This window comes from Aquarana catesbeiana, linkage group LG11 (assembly GCF_042186555.1).
Source record: "Aquarana catesbeiana isolate 2022-GZ linkage group LG11, ASM4218655v1, whole genome shotgun sequence".
NCBI lineage: Eukaryota > Metazoa > Chordata > Amphibia > Anura > Ranidae > Aquarana > Aquarana catesbeiana.
The window spans coordinates 198,117,875-198,135,191 of record NC_133334.1 but is presented as its reverse complement, the minus strand read 5'-3'; positions in this window follow the sequence as shown (position 1 = coordinate 198,135,191).

Below are 17,317 nucleotides of genomic sequence, written 5' to 3'. Positions count from 1 at the left end.
CATGTACCAATTTTTCTCCAGATTGCAAATAGGACTTGCTACTATACTTACCTTGGGTTTATGTGCTTTAGTCAACCTACCACTAATGCCCCCAATACTACCCCCCGTAATATGTTCATTTCTGACTATCTCTACCTCTGTACCCCCCCCCCCCCCCCCCTGTCGCCTAGTTTAAAAAAACCCTAGTCCCTAGTGAGAGTTTGACAGTTTTTTATATGCATGTAGTCAGATTGGCCAAGTGGATAATCCGTAAAAGTGCTTGACTTTCCTTTTTCCTTGAATGAAAACAGGGGTAATCAGTGTTAATCATCTGATGTCCGTTCATAAATGAACGAATATGTTAGAGGAACATGTTGGAGGAAGTGTTGTTCATCACATGAAAAAACATTGTGTTGAAGTATAAATTCAAGAGAGAGTAGTATAAATTCATTAAAGGATTCTTCATGATGGCTAATTTGGGATGAAAGATTAATTACGTTGAATTGTAGGGGGAAAAAATGGTGTTTATTTATAGTGGTGTTTGGATTGGAGGAACCAGAGGATTCCCCTGTTTTTTTAGAAAGAATATAGTGGGAATTTTTTGTGTGGGAAGGAGTGAAGGAGTGTTGGCTGCAGTGGGCAAAGGCACTCCAGTGTTAAGAGTCTCACCTTGCGCCATGCTGGTTTGCTTCCGGTATTGCCAGAGGGAGTACGGGTGTGATGTTCAGAAGGGCATTTGGTCGGAATAGTTGTTGAAGAGGTTTCACCGTTCCAACGTCTTTTAGGTCGTCTGGTACATCTAGATTGCTTAGAGGAAAGGTGGGAGACATTAGAGTATATAGAAGAGGTATGCGACATGTCAGACTACCTGGAGGGCAGAACCGGACCAAGCTGGGTACCCCTGGTATTCACTTTCTGTTGCCATTTATAGGCTCTGCCTTCCTGAAAGGCCTGTTTATCTCTCAAGAATTTATTTTCCTTCCTGCAAAGTATTGATTTATTAACGAACTCTATGTGAGTCCTCAATTTTTTATTTAATTCCTGCAAGGAAGATTGAGCCTGCAGTGGTTTAATCTGTGAATACGTTTTATCTATATTAATATCAATTTCAATTAGATGTTTCTGATAGTCATCAATTAGGAGATTCATCATTTTAGCAGAACACAGTTTGAGATTACTCTCCCACACGATTTTAAAGGTGGGGTCAATGATTTCAAAAGAGGGGAAAATCTGTACACGAAGCCCCAAAGGATTCAGGTCCTCCCTGATATATTCCTTGAATGTCTTAATGTGCAAAACATGAGTAATTTCTTTTCCAGCCATTTGGTAAAGCCGGAAAATAAAAATGTTAGTTCAGATTCACACTATTCATTCTGGCCATACTCCCATTGGAGTTTGAACGCAAAGTCATCCCATGCCTGACTGAATTCTGCCATGCTAAGAAAGCCTACTGGTAACTATAAAGTTGGTTCCCAATGGGGGGGACTTGTGGGTATTTACTACCCGGTAATGAAGAAAAAGTATAGATAAAAGAAAACAACCTATAGGTATAATGCTGGAAACCTTCGCCACATCCCAGTACAAAAGAGAAAATTGCAAAAGGGGGCGCCCCGGGGGATTTTTTTGAGCAAAGGATGTTAACCAGAAAAAGGAGCAACAAGCGTATGAAAATATACAACATTTATTAAATACAAAACAGTAGTAAAGTAGGTACATAGGGTATATAAACCTAAAAACAAATTAGTCAGACTGGATAATTACATAACAGCTATATGCCAAAACACACAGTTGATCTCATGGTAGGAGGTCAAATGGAGTGCGTGTGTATAGAAGTCCCAACATGTTTCGGAATACAGGTATGAGTCATAAATTCCTTCTTCAGGGGCTTATTAGAAACAAGCTGTTTTTTGTCTGATAATGAAATAACAAAAATATCAAAAAGATGAGAAAATGAACAAATGTGCAAATGTGAGAACACAGTAGGTAATAGCATGGCATATATATATATATATATATATATATATATATATATATATATATATATATATATATATATATACCGGTGTGTATATATATATATATATATATATATATATATATACCGGTATATATATATATATATATATATACCGGTATATATATATATATATATAAATATATGGCAAGTAATAAAGAAAGTGATACTTACAATATAACTATCTTTAGCAAATTAAAGTGCACATCAGGATTCACATGAAGGAGGGGCTTCAATCCCTAGAATGCCCCATAGCATAAGAGAATGCTCTGGCTATTGGCCTGGGGGGCTGGGTATGTGTCCCCACAGCACCGATGATGTACGGATGCTGGTGCCAAAATGATTGAGTCGTGTGGCGTGAGTGAGATAAGAAGCATCCCTGTCGACATTGAAAACACCAGGGCCCATGAGGATCGACCACAGATGTGGGGACGAGTCTAACACAAAAAATGTATATGTGTCTGTATGAGAACATAACATATTCAATTAAGGGGGGTGTGCAATATTATGTGAGCGTAGGTGCATCGCCATGTCGTGCAAGTGCACACACGGGGGCGCAACAAACAGTCATAAAATGTATCGTAACAGGGGCACACCAGTCCCAGAAGGTCAGGTGGTCCGCACAGTAGTATATACAAGAAGTGAGAGGGCAACAGGACATAAAGTCCATCATAGTACTTACTCACAATGCCAGTTTGATATAGGTATCTAAAGCATGGAGTACCGTGCGGTCCTACTTGTGCAGCAGTAAAGGATTAAGCTTACCTGGCTTATAAAGGAGTGGGAGGTTATGTGGTAAACGCCCATAGTATTAGCAGAGTCCAATTAATCAGGCAGATAGGTATCACATGCATTACATCACAGCTTGACACGTAGTAACTTATTACCATACATTGTGGTGCACTGAATTTCTAACTACTTGGCGCCCGCCCATAGTAGAGTTTCTATGGGCCGGAAGCACGAAAGCACAGGCAGGCCAGACAACATATCTATATGTCGCCGGCTTGCTTCCAGGTTTGGGGTGCCGCATGTGTGATTGGACACGGTACTAGTTTAGTAGTTGAATTCAACCAATGATTTTGGCTGAAGTCAGCTGATCGGCTGTGGCCAATCACACACAGAGTTCCATGTTTACAAAAACACAGAATTTTGTGTATTGTGAACAGCAATCTGGCTGTTTCTTCTCCTTGGAAAGCAGGGAGAAAAACAGTCAGACAGTAAAGTAAAAGCAGCATACTTTACACATTGTTAGGCACAAAGTTAACCCCTTGATTGCCCCCAGCCAGTGTCATTAGTACAGTGTCAATGTACAGTAGTATTGCTGATTACTGTATTAGTACCACTAGCAATGTCAGTGCCAGTTATTGACCCTCCCAGTACCTGTTAGCGCCAGATCACCTCCATTACAGTATAGGATCTATAGTTGCGTAAATTCCAGTATATATATCATGGTTTGTAGACACTATAACTTTCACACAAAACAATTAATATACACTTTTTTTTTATGTTCAGTTTTTTTGTTTATATCACAAAAAATAAAAGAAAACAGTGGTATTCAAATACCACCAAAAGAACGCTTTATTTGTGTTTAAAAAATGATAAAAAACTTAATTTGTGTACAATGTTACATGACTGCACAATTGTCAGTTAAAGGAAAGCAGTGCTGAATAGCAAAAAATGCTCTAGCCATGAAGAGGGTAAAACCTTCCAGAAGTCCAGTTGTTAAAAAAGGTATATGTACCTTTTTAGTGTGAGATATTTGCATTGGACAGCCCATAAAAATATACAATGCATGAAAACACACATCAGTGAGTGTGCATTGCTGCAGCGTATAGGTGAACTCAAACTTATACCTCTGCTAATGCAGAGGCAGAGGCAGGCTTGCCAATCATGTGGCCACTGTGATTGGCTGCCACAGTGGCCACATGATCGGAAGTTCTTAATCGAAAATAATGGTTGGGAGCTGTGCTGGGAGTGCACATTGAGCACACTCTCAGTACAGAAGATCAGTTCCCCATGGACGCATATGTGTGGAGATTTAAGACCCATCTGCACTGCCACCACATATATCTCTACTCCAGGCATGAACAAATTAAACACACCGCACACACAGTGGTGTTGCTAGGGGGGTGGGGGTGCAGTCCGCATCCGGTTGGCAGAGGGGGTGACACTATCCCAAGGGTGATGAAAGACCTGGCTCCCTTTGACATTTTTTTTTCTTCCAGCGCCGCTGTGTCTTCCTCTTCCTACTTTGCTGCTGAGCCTGTCACTATCTACGCCCCGGCGGCGAGGCTGCACACTGTCCTTTCCTCTCCAGCTGCGGCCCGGGCATACTATTTATCTGAGCCGCCCGCCCTGCACTGGCCCCGATCTGGTACAGTAACAGGTGGGGGGGGGTGTTGGCATGCAATGAGGGGTGTCTGCCAGAGCCGCCACCCCAAGGTGAGGTGTGATAGGTGGGGTGGGTTGCCATGGTTTCCACCCAGACCCAGTTACACCTAAGCTACTACTGGTGTAATAAAAGGGAGGAGTGTATGTGTCCGGTGCCCTAAGCTGGTCTGATAAAGGGGGTTGGTTTTTGCTGCACACAGCTCGCTCTCTCTCTCTCTCTCTCTCTCTCTCTCTCTCTCTCTCTCTCTCTCTCTCTCTCTCTCTCTCTCTCTCTCTCTCTCTCTCTCTCTCTCTCTCTCTCTCTCTCTCTCTCTCTCTCTCTCTCTCACAAAAGTAAGTACACCCCTCACATTTTTGTAAATATTTTATTATATCTTTTCATGTGACAACACTGAAGAAATGAGACACTTTGCTATGATGTAAAGTAGTGAGTGTACAGCTTGTATAACAGTGCTGGCCCCTCAAAATAACTCAACACACAGCCATTAATGTCTAAACCGCTGGCAACAAAAGTGAGTACACCTCTAAGTGAAAATGTCCGAATTGGGCCCAAAGTTGCACTATTTTGTGTGACCAATATTATTTTCCAGCACTGCCTTAACCTTCTTGGGCATGGAGTTCACCAGAGTTTCACAGGTTGTCACTGGAATCCTCTTCCACTTCTCCATGATGACATCACAGATTTTAGAGACCTTGAGCTCCTCTACCTTCCTTTTGAGAATGCCCCACAGATGCTCAATAGGGTTTAGACCTGGAGACATGCTTGTCCATCACCTTTACCCTTAGCTTTTTTTAGCAAGGCAGTAGTTGTCTTGGGGGTGTGTTTGGGGTCATTATCATGTTGGAATACTGCCCTGCGGCCCAGTCCCTGAAGGGAGGGGATCATTCTCTGCTTCAGTGTGTCACAGTCAGAGGCGTTGTTAGCATGGGGCTATTGAGGTTGAAGCCCCGAATGTGTGGCCAATAGCCCCGAGTGTCAGAGAAGGAAAAAAAATAGGTTGTGCCGTCAGACTGAGACAGGCAGACAGCAGCGGCAGCAGTTTACACAGACTCTGTTTTTCTTCGTTTGCGGCGTCGCCCACTGACTGACAGCAGGCGGAGTGATATGCCGCAGGAGGTCAGGAGAACGATGGCGCGGCAACGCCCTTCTTCTCCCTCACCCTCAACCTCCAGTCACGCTGGATAACGGCCATGGTGGCTGCTTGTGACTGGGTGTTTCTCTCTCTCTCTCTCTCTCTCTTGTATTTCTCTCTCTCTTGTATTTCTCTCTCTCTCTCTTGTATTTCTCTCTCTCTCTCTTGTATTTCTCTCTCTCTCTCTCTCTCTCTCTCTCTCTCTCTCTCTCCTCTCTCTTGTATTTCTCTCTCTCCTCTCTCTCTTGTATTTCTCTCTCTCTCCCTCTCTTCTCTCTCTCTCTTGTATTTCTCTCTCTCTCTTGTATTTCTCTCTCTCTCTCCCTCTCTTCTCTCTCTCTCTTGTATTTCTCTCTCTCTCCCTCTCTTCTCTCTCTCTCTTTTGATGGGCACAGTGGCTGCAATTGACGGGGCACAGTGGCTGCAATTGACGGGGAATAGTGGCTGCAAATGACTGGGGAACAGTGGCTTCATCTGACGGGGCACAGTGGCTTCATGTGACGGGGCACAGTGGCTGCATTTGACTGCCCCTTGGCTAATTTTAAATAAATAAACTTGGGCTTTAAGGGGGCCAGGACAGGTAGGTCAGTGTATGTCAGATAGGTAGGTCAGTGTGTGTCAGGTAGGTCAGTGTGTGTCAGGTAGATCAGTGTGTGTCAGCCAGGTCAGTGTGTGTCAGCCAGGTCAGTGTATGTCAGCCAGGTAGGTCAGTGTGTGTCAGGTAGGTCAGTGTATGTGTGTCAGGTAGGTCAGTGTATGTCATATAGGTAGGTCAGTGTATGTCAGGTAGAGCAGGTAGGTCAGTATGGGTCGGTGTAGGTCAGTGTGGGTCAGTGTATGTCAGATAGGTAGGTCAGTGTATGTCAGCCAGGTAGGTCAGTGTGTGTCAGGTAGGTCAGTGTATGTCAGCCAGATAGGTCAGTGCATGTCATGTAGGTCAGTGTGGGTCAATGTATGTCAGGTAGGTCAGTGTATGTCTGTCAGATAGGTAGGTCAGTGTATGTCAGATAGGTAGGTCAGTGTGTGTCAGGTAGGTTAGTACGAGTCAGTGTATGTCAGATAGGTCAGTGTGTGTCAGGTAGGTCAGTGTGTGTCAGGTAGGTAGGTCACATAGTTGCCAACAGTCCCGATTTTCCCTTGACAATTCTGATTTTGGGACCCTCGTCCTGATTTAGGCTTGTCCCGATTATTTTCCTGGGATTTTGCTTTTGTCCCGGGAAAATTGAGAATGTTTATGGCTAAAAACAGCACTGAACACAAGGAAGTGATCAGCCCCCACCTGCCGCCCCCGCCAACCCTCCGCCCCCGTGTGTCCGATGAGCGGGGACACTGATAGAAGGACCGGGGCTCCGCTGGCTGGGGACACTGATGGTCCTGGCTCCCACCTTTCAAAAGGCTCCATTTGGAAGACTTCTCGAACCCCCAGCTTGGCCTAGGTCAGCCCCACATCCTCACGCACCGCAGGTACCATCTTCTGGACACGGTAGTGGTAGTGTTGTGTAGTGGTAATCAGTGTAGTGTAGTGGTCAATGTAGTGGACAGTGTGTAGTGGACAGGTAGGTCAATGTACTGGTCAGTATAGGAATCGGGTAGGTCAGTGCAGTGGACAGGTAGGTAAGTGTAATGGTCCATGTAGTGGATAGGTAGGTCAGTGCAGTGGACAGGTATGTAAGTGTAATGGTCAGTCTAGGAATCATGAAGGTCAGTGTAGAAATCAGGCTGTGGTAAGTACTATTGTAGGAAGGGAAGGGACCTGGGGAGTGCTAAAAGTCCATAGGTTAGGGGGTGCAAATTTCTTGCCTTGCATTGGGCCCTGACAACCCACGCTACACCACTGCTGCTGGGGGCACCTGAGGGAACAGCAAACTTACACTGTTATACAAGCTGTACACTTACTGCTTTACATTGTAGCAAAGTGTAATTTCTTCAGTGTTGTCACATGAAAAGATATAATAAAATATTTACAAAAATGTGAGGGGTGTACTCATTTTTGTGAGATACTGTGTGTGTGTGTGTGTGTGTGTGTGTATATATATATATATATATATATATATATATATATATAAAAATATAGCAGCTGTGTACTGAAGCGCCCCCCCCCCCCCCTTTCACACACACACACACACACACACACACACACACACCTGGTTATCAGACACAGCTATATTATATATAGGTATAGTTACTGACTGTTAAGAGAGTTATTCATTTTACCTACAGGTAAGCCTTAATATAGCAAATCAAATTTGCTAGTTGCCTGATTGTTGTTAATGACACTACTATTGCCAATATATGCAGTGTTTTGCAGTGTTGCAGTGTGCAGTGTTAAAAATTATTGGGGGTGACACCATGTTTTGCCGCACCAGGTGACACCAACCCTAGTGACGCCAATGCACGCACACCCACAAATTACACACACATACAGTAGAGTAAACATGTGCACTGCAGACATTGTGGTGTTTTGTTTTTGTTAATGGGCACACTGAAGGTTACTAACATATTACGGGCCCCTTTATGTTATGTGGTGTCATGTTATGGTGCACATAATGAATGCTTGCATATCTGCTGTTGTGCATTCTTACAACACATAGCAGTGCTTATTTTTTTTAAAACTGTTTTAAATTACATTCAGTGCTATGCAAGGAAATCTTGTAATAAAATGTATGCATGTGTCTTTTTATCACAACATACACCACAACATACACCAAAGCAGCGCACATGCGTCACTGCAGATCAGACGTTTACACAACACATAAGTGTAAATAGAAAGTTTTGTTGGAAATTACTGCATTAAACCAATAAATAGTGGACCAACCAGCTAACACTCAAACAAAGTCGAAACAGAATATAAAAATACAGTGTAGCGCTAAAAACATTAAGGTTATAGTGTACTGAAACTATAACAAATGTGAAAATTATGCAACAATATTCACTGTGATAAACTAGTGAAGGAAGAAATGTGAAATACAACTGTCCTGGTATGGTTCGGGAGGGGGGGGGGGCCACCACCCTATCCTGACCTGCCATTCTGCATGCTCGGATAAGGATCACTTGTGGGTCCTTAGGGGGGTGCGCTACATAAAGGTACAGGACACTGTAAATAAGCGACTTAACCCATTAATAAAGAGGTTGGCTTTACACTTATGTATAAAAATACAGTGTAGCGCTAAAAACATTAAGGTTTTAGTGTACTGAAACCGTAACAAATGTGAAAATTATGCAACAATATTCACTGTGTTAAACTTGTGAAGGAAAAAATGTGAAATACAACTGAAATGTCCATAAAAATACAGTGATGATTCTTCACTCAAAAGTGAAGGTGAACAGCATGCAATTAGCAATAAAGCTATGTGGATGAAAGAAACGATCCTCTGTCATAAGGCAATAGATGGATACTCTTACCAGATGTGGTGGACCCACTTACCGGCGGTAGTGGGTCAATCGAGCTTGTGTGGGCCAAATGCCTCACAATGTAGATCCAGATGGAAAAGGGATCACCCCCAGCTAGATAACCAGACTTCAGTGAGGATAATCCTGGCACGATTCCTATATGATTCTCCAGAAATGACACTGAACCTCCACTTAACCTGCTCCCGACCAGCCACCGCAGTTGTACTGCAGCAGAATGGCACGAGCAGGCGAATCGACGTCATGTTATGGCGGCCACGATGATTGCATTCGATCATGAACCGATCAATCCAATGGCCCAGGCCAATGAAATCTGGCCTGGACCTGGTGATTGGTCCTGGCGAATGAGATTCTTCCCCTGTCTGTGTAAGTGTAAACACAGCAGGGAAAGTGATGTCATCTCTACTCCTGTCGGTCTTTTCCATTTCATATCGAGGATAGAGAACATCCAATAGTAAGTGAACCAACACTACACTGACACCAGTCTACGTAGGTACACTTGCCACCCCCCGATCACCCCCCCCCCAGTTAACCCCTTTACCCCCTGTCACTGTGTCACCCAGTGCAGCATTCAGATTTTTTTTGATCGCTGTACTGGTGTCATTAGTGACAAAAATTAGGGTAATTAGTGGTAGGCCCAGATAGGTCTAGGGACCCCCCCCAACCCCCCCTAATGAAGGTTTAACCCCTTGATCACCCCCTGTCACCAGTGAACACTGTATAAGTGTCACGGGTGATGCTGGTTAGCTAGATTTTTTTTAGTGTTAGTGTACCCGCCCTATATTACCCAATAAAGGTTTAACCCCCTAATCACCCAGTGGGTGAGATCAGTTAAGTTTTAGAGTCAGTCAGGGTCTGCGTCGCCCCAGGCAGCATCCGATTAGTGCCAGTAGCGCTAACACCCATGCACACACCATACACCTCCCTTAGTAGTATAGTGTCTAAACAGATCAATATCTGATCTGACCAGAACTATATTAGTAATCTAGGGATGGGCGAACAGTTCGGCCCAAGCATAAGTTCAGGCCGAACTTTGATTGTTTGGATGTTCTGCGAACACCGAATAATATGCGGTGTTCGGGGGAAAATTCAAGAGCCGCTGGAACACTGTTAAAGTCTATGGGACACTAACATGAAAAATCTAAAGTGCTCATTTTAAAGGCTTATATGCAACTTATTGCCATAAAAAGTGTTTGAGGACCTGGGTCCTGCCCCAGGGGACATGTATCAATGCAAACATTTTTTTTAAAAAAACGGCCATTTTTTCGGGAGCAGTGATTTTTTTTAATGCTTAAAGTGAAATAATAAAAATGAAATATTCCTTTAAATATTGTGCCTGGGGGGTGTCTATAGTATGCCTGTAAAGTGGCGCATTTTTCCATGTTTAGAACAGTACCACAGCAAAATGACATTTCTAAAGGAAAAATTGTCATTTAAAACTGATCGCGGCTGTGATGAATTGTCGGGTCTCGGCAATATAGATAAAACTCATTGAAAAAAAGAGAAGTGTTGATGGGGACAAGGGCCTCATCCCCACAACCCTTGCTTGGTGATTGTGGGGGTCTGCGGTCAGGGGGCTTTTCGGAATCTGAAAGCCCCCTTTAACAAGGGGACCCTCAGATCCCAGCCTCCCCCCTGTGTGAAATGGTAACGGAATACAAATATACCCCTACCATTTCACAAAAAAGTGTCAAAATGTTAAAAACGAAAAGACACAGCTTGGGGACAAGTCCTTTATAAAAAAATTAAAAAATAAAAATGTCCCATGATGTCCATTCATCTCCTTCATGGCACGACGGACTGAAAAAGAAAAAAAAATCCGCCACCGATCCGCCTCCATGGGAGGCTCCCTCCGTGTGACGCTTCAGCGCCTTTGACAGTTCTTATATAATTGAGGGCAGGGTCACCCGGTGACGTCCCCAGGTGACCCCGCCCCCTCTGGCGCCACGGGGACTTTCCCATGGCTTCCCTGTGGTGTCAGAGGGAGGCCACCCGGTTACATAAATGGGTGACCCCACCCACTCTGACGCCACGGGGAAACCGTGAGAAAGTCCCTGTGGCATCAGAGGAGGGGTCACCTGGGTACATCATCGGGTGGCCCCGCCCTCAGTTTTATAAGAACTGTCAAAGGCGCTGAAGCGTCATGCGACGAGAGGCGGATTTTCTTTTTCTTTTTCGGTCCGTCGCGGCGTGAAGAAGAAGTGAAGAAGAAGATGAATGGAGGTCATGGGACATTTTTATTTTTTTATTTTTTAATAAAGGACTTGTCCCCAAGCTGTGTCTTGTATTTTTAACATTTTGTCACTTTTTTTGTGAAATGGTAGGGGTACATTTGTACCTAGTTACCATTTCACAGAGGGAGGAGGCCGGGATCTGGGGGTCCTCTTGTTAAAGGGGGCTTTCAGACTCTGATAAGCCCCCCACCCACAGACCCCCACAACCCCTGGGCAAGGGTTGTGGGGATGAGGCCCTTGTCCCCATCAACATGGGGGCAAGGTGCCTTGGGGGGCTACCCCAAAGCACCCTCCCCATGTTGAGGGCATGTGGCCTGGTACGGTTCAGGAGGGGGGCACTCTCTTGTCCCCCCATCTTTTCCTGCGGCCTGCCAGGTTGCGTGCTCAGATAAGGGTCTGGTATGGATTTCGGGGGGACCCCTACGCCATTTTTTAAATTTTGACACAGGGTTCCCTTTAAAATCCATACTAGACCCTTCAGGTCTGGTATGGATTTTGGGGGAGACCCCTACACTATTTTTTTTTTTAATTGGCGCAGGGTTCCCCTTAATTTTCATTTTAGACCCGAAGGACCTGGAATGAATTTTAGGGGGACCCCCATGCATTTTTAAAAAAAATATTGGTTCAGGGTTCCCCTTAACAGATGGAAAAGGGATCACCCCAGCAAGATAACCAGACTTCAGTGATGACAATCCTGGCACGATACCTGTATCCTTATGGTTCTCCAGAAATAACACCGTATCTCCACTTAACCTGTTCCGGACCAGCCACCACAGTTGTATTGCAGAAGAATGGCACGAGCAGGCGAATCGCCGTCATGTTACAGCGGCCATAATGATCGCATTTGATCCAGAACCGATCAATCCCCAGGCCCAGGCCAATGAAATCTGGCCTGGACCTGGTGATCGGTCCTGGTGAATGAGATCCTTCCCCTGTCTGTGTAAGTGTAAACACAGCAGGGGAAGTGATGTCATCTCTCCTCATGTCGATCTTTTCCATTCCAGAGGAGAGAGAACATCTAATAGTAAGTGCACCAACACTATACTGACACCAGTCCACATAGGTACACTTGCCACCCCCGATCAACCCCCCCCCCCAGTTAACCCCTTCACCCCCTTTCACTGTTTCACCCAGTGCAGAATTCAGATTTTTTTTGATCGCTGTACTGGTGTCATTAGTGACAAAAATCAGTGGTAGGGTAATTAGTGGTAGGCCCAGAGAGGTCTAGGGACCCCCCCTAATAAAGGTTTAACCACTTGATCACCCCCTGTCACCAGTGATCACCGTATAAGTGTCACAGGTGATGCTGGTTGGCTACATTTTTTTAGCATCAGTGCACCCGCCGTATATTACCCAATAAAGGTTTAACCCCCTGAACACCCGGTGGGTGAGATCAGTTAGGTTTTAGAGTCAGTCAGGGTCTGTGTTGCCCCAGGCAGCGTCCAATTAGTGCCAGTAGCGCTAACACCACACCCACGCACACACCATACACCTCCCTTAGTAGTATAGTGTCTGAACAGATCAATATCTGATCTGATCAGAACTATATTAGCATCCAGGGATGGGCGAACGGTTCGGCCCAAGCATAAGTTCGGGCCGAACTATGGTTGTTCGGATGTTCTGCGAACACTGAACAATATGCGGTGTTCGGGGCAAATTCGAAAGCCGCCGGAACACTGTTAAACTCTATGGGACACTAACATGAAAAATCAAAAGTGCTCATTTTAAATGCTTATATGCAAGTTATTGTCATAAAAAGTGTTTGGGGACCCGGGTCCTGCCCCAGGAGACATATATCAATGCAAAATTTTTTTTTTTAAAATGGCCGTTTTTTCGGGAGCAGTGATATTTTTAATGCTTAAAGTGAAACAATAAAAATGAAATATTCCTTTTAAATATTGTGCCTGGGGGGTGTCTATAGTATGCCTGTAAATCCGTTTTAGATGACAATTTTTCCTTTAGAAATGTCATTTTGCTGTGGTACTGTTCTAAGCACGGGAAAAATGTGCCACTTTACAGGCATACTATAGACACCCCCCAGGCACAATATTTAGAGAAATATTTAATTTTTATTGTTTCACTTTAAGCATTAAAAAAATCACTGCTCCCGAAAAAACGGCCATTTTTAAAAAACATTTTTACATTGATACATGTCCCCTGGGGCAGGACCCGGGTCCCCAAACACTTTTTATGACAATAACTTGCATATAAGCCTTTAAAATTAGCACTTTTGATTATTCATGTTCATGTCCCATAGACTTTAACGGTGTTTGAGTGTTCTGCCGAATTTTTTGCCTGTTCGGTATGTTCTGGTGCATACCGAGCCGGGGGGGGTGTTCAGCTCATCCCTATTAGCGTTCCCAGCAGTTTAAGGTTCCCGAAAATGCAGTGTTAGTGGGATCAGCCCAGATACTTACTAGCACCTGCATTTAGCCCCTTCGCCCAGCCCAGCCCACCCAAGTGCAGTATCAGTCAATCACTGTCACTTACAAAAACACAACACACATAACTGCAGCGTTTGCAGAGTCATGCCTGATCCCTGCAAACGCTAACAGTTTTTTTGGTAGCATTTGAATCAGTCGCTGACAGTCAGGTGCTTTTTTTCTTGTGAGTCTCACTAGTGTACCAGTAAATTTAGAGACCAAAATGTCAAATCGAAGGTACACTAGTGAAGAGGCCTACACGTTTCTGAGCATGACAGATAGTGAAGAGGAAGTCACTCATCAGTCAGATTCAGGCTCAGAATATGAACCTGTAGACATCAGTGGCACCCTGACAGATAGCTCTGATGACGGAGTTGTGGTCCCTGCCAAGGTCAGGCGTACCAGACACCTTTCTTCTGCTGTCCTTGTGGTGCACGAACCGCAGGTCCCTCGTATGGAGCAGAGAGCCAATACTAGCGCCGCTCGTCCTTCTGGTGAATTGGCAAGCACCAGTGGCCTAGTACATACTGGTCGTACATCCAGCACTGCTATATCACATGGTGACATGGCGAGTCCCATAAGTGCAGTTCAAGCTGGCGAGGTGGCAAGCATGAGTATTGTCCCGCTGCCACCAAGAAGAAGACAAAGACAGGCCCATCGAGCCCATAGTGCCCTTCCTGCTGCATTCGCCAATCCTAATTGGGAGCCCACCACTTCTGCAGCACCCGTACTTCTCCAATTCACTGGCCAACCCGGAATTCAGATGGAAACAGTTGATTTTACATCACTTGATTTTTATTCACTGTTTTTCACTGAAGATCTCTATAGATCTATTGAGGACCAAAGCAATTTATATGCTGGTCAATTCATTGCAGCTAATCCCCAGCTGACCCTTGCCAGGGAATGGAAACCAATTACGGTTTCTGAATTTAAGACCTTCCTGGGCCTAACCCTCCTCATGGGCATAACTAAAAAGAGTGAGTTGCAGTCATATTGGTCCACTGACCCAATTCACCATATGCCTGTGTTCTCTGCCCTAATGACCAGGACATGATACAAGCAATCTTGTGGTTCATGCACTTCAACAATAATGAACTATGTCGTCCTCGGGGTGACCCTGAATTTGATTGGCTCTACAAAATTCGGCCCCTCGTAAACCACTTCAACCAACGCTTTGCAGCCTTGTTTACTTCCCATCAAGTTGTCTGCATTGATGAGTCCCTGATTAAGTTTTCTGGTCGCTTGTCATTCAAACAGTATCTTCCCAGCAAGCGTGCCAGATATGGGGTCAAGATGTATAAGCTCTGTGACAGGGCCACAGGCTATACATATAGTTTTATGGTTTACGAGGGAAGAGATAGTTACCTAGAGCCGGAGAACTGCCCAGACTACATAGGGAGCACTGGTAAGATTGTTTGGGACTTGGTGTCACCCTTATTTGGAAAGGGGTACCACTTGTATGTGGACAATTATTACACAAACGTGACACTTTTTAGTCACTTGTTTGATCACCAAATTGATGCATGTGGCACTGTGCAATCTAATCGCCGGGGCTTTCCCCAGCAGCTTGTATATTCCTGTCTTAGGCTGGGGGAAAGAGCCTGCTTGAGATGTAATAATTTGATCACTGTGAAGTGGAGAGATAATAAGAATGTTTTCGTTCTGTCCTCCCTTCACGCAGACACGACGGTCCAAATTCCTACGGCGACTGGTGTTGTGGAGAAACCCCTCTGTGTCCACGAATATAACCTTAATATGGGAGAGGTGGACCTCAATGACCAGTTGTTGGTATTGTACTTAATTGGCTGTAAGGCCAGATGCTGGTACAAAAAAGTGTCTGTATACTTATTTCAATTGGCTCTGCTGAATGCTTTTGTGCTATACAAAGCTTCAGGACAAACTGGATCCTTCCTTAAATTCCAGGAAGAGATTGTCACAGCCCTTCTGTTTCCAGACGGTGCTGTGGCCCAACTTCCCAAACCAAATGCAGTAAGCCGGCTGAATGAGAGGCATTTTCCGCATGTCCTCTCTAGTACCCCTACCCAAAGAAACCCCCCAAAGATGTTGTCTCTGTAGAAAGCGCGGATATATAAGCGTGACACCCACTTTTATTGTCACTCCTGTCCTGACCAACCTGGTCTTTGCATTGGTGACTGTTTCGAATGCTACCACACACTAGTTAAGTTTTAGCGTAGGGTACAGCACTACACAGTCCTAGGCACACGTGCACAAGGTCTCGAAAGATGTGATGGCAATTACATTTTGAGAGACCCTAATTTGCAACGTTCAGTTTACAGTTTTTTTATATTTTTTATAAAAGTGAAAAAAAAAACACACACACAAACAAAAATAAAATAAATAAAAAAAAAGCCAAAAATAGTTGTGGTTTTATTTCTCTCCTCTCTCTCTCTATTGTTCTCTCTCTTATGTTCACTCTCTACTGTCCGCTCTACTGTTCGCTCACTATTTTTCAATATCTATTTTTCTCTCTCTGTTTTATTTTTACTATGTTTTATTGCATTTGCTTTGCAGGTATGGTATGTTATACTGTAATGTTTGTTTTATTGTTAACCACCATTTGCTTAGCAGGTACGCCATTCAGCTGCAGCACGGGTTTATGTATTCTGACAGCAACAGCGTTTGCTCCCACGATACGTAAAGCCGTGACTCCAGTGCTGTCGGAGGTGATTTCGCCACCACAGTTAAAAAAGAAAGCATATATGCCAAAGCATGGGGGCAGGGGTGGAGGAGCGATTTGCTCCTTAAATTAGGGGCGGATTGCCCCATTGTATTTGCTTTGCAGGTATGGTAAGTCTTACTATTATACTGTAACGTTACTTTGTTTTATTGTTAACCATCATTTGCTTAGCAGGTACACCATTCAGCTACAGCACTGGTTTATTTAGCCCACAGGCTGCATGAAAAAAAAGAACAATACAATGTATGCCCAACAAGGACCAGCAACGTACTGGTATGTTGCTGGATTTTGAGTGGTTATACCAGAATGATGCCTGCAGGTTTAGGTATCATCTTGGTATCATTCTTTTTAGCCAGCAGTCAGCTTTCATGTAAAAGCAATCATAGTGACTAATTAGCCTCTAGACTGCTTTTATTAGCAGTGGGAGGGAACGTCCCCCCCCACCGTCTTCCATGGTTTATTCAGGCTCTCCTGTCCCAACAGGGAACCCGAGAATGCAGCCAGGGGTTCCGCTAGCTGACCATAGAGCTGATCAGAGACCAGAATGGCTCCAATTATCTCTATGGCCTAAGAAAGCGGAAGCTACAAGCATTTCATAACTTAGGTTTTGCCGGATATAAACAGCGCCATTGGGAAATTAGCAAAGCATTTTTTCACACCGATCTTGGTGTGGTCAGATGCTTTGAGGGCAGAGGAGAGATCTAGGGTCTAATAGACTCCAATTTTTTCAAAAAAAGAGTACCTGTCACTACCTATTGTTATTATAGGGGAAATTTACATTCCCTGAGATAACAATAAAAATGATTAAAAAAATTAAAGGAACAGTTTAAAAATATAATAAAAAAGCAAAATACATAATTAAAAAAAAAAAAAGCACCCCTGTGCTCACGCGCAAAGGCGAACGCAAGCATCGGTCTGGTGTCATATGTAAACAGCAATTGCACAATGCACGTGAGGTATCACCGCGAAGGTCAGATCAAGGGCAGTAATTTTAGCAGTAGACATCCCCTGTAAATCTAAAATGGTAACCTGTAAAG